We start from the raw sequence: 444 nt of genomic DNA on the forward strand, positions 1-444 counted from the left end.
GGGGGGGGCGGCCGGGACCCTCCTGTGGGGGGACAGAGCGGTCAGAGGGGTGGGGACCCAGAGGGGTGGCGGTGTCTTGGGAAAAATCCCACCCCGCCCTTCCCAGAAATAAAAAAAAAGGGGTTTGGGGAGCCTCAAAAGTCACCGCTGGAAGTGGGCTCGGGGAGCAGCAAAATTGAGCAGAAAAGGGGGTAAAAATCGTAAAAATTCACCCCAAAAAGGGGCTTGGGATCCGGGGATGGGTTCCACCGGAATTCACCCCAAATATCCAGGGACACCCTCCCCCAAATTCACCCCAAAGCGTTTGGGGACCGTCCCAAATCCACCCCAAATATTCAGAGAGCCCCCAAATCCACCCCAAATATTCAGAGACCCCCCCCAAATCCACCCCAAATATTCCGGGACCCCCCCCCAAAATTCTACCCAGGGGTCCTGGGAACCCCA

The 444-nt window shown here is 57.7% G+C and overlaps 1 protein-coding gene across 1 annotated transcript in view; it reads right to left on the minus strand.

The window, feature by feature from the left end:
- IL23A (interleukin 23 subunit alpha) overlaps window positions 1-444 on the minus strand; it is a 3032-nt gene that overhangs the window by 230 nt on the left and 2358 nt on the right. The window lies entirely within an intron of this gene.

Source organism: Corvus kubaryi, unplaced genomic scaffold (genome assembly GCF_017639235.1).
Source record: "Corvus kubaryi isolate FWS band 111438036 unplaced genomic scaffold, C.kubaryi_AGA036_p1.0 36738, whole genome shotgun sequence".
NCBI classification, from domain to species: Eukaryota; Metazoa; Chordata; class Aves; order Passeriformes; family Corvidae; genus Corvus; species Corvus kubaryi.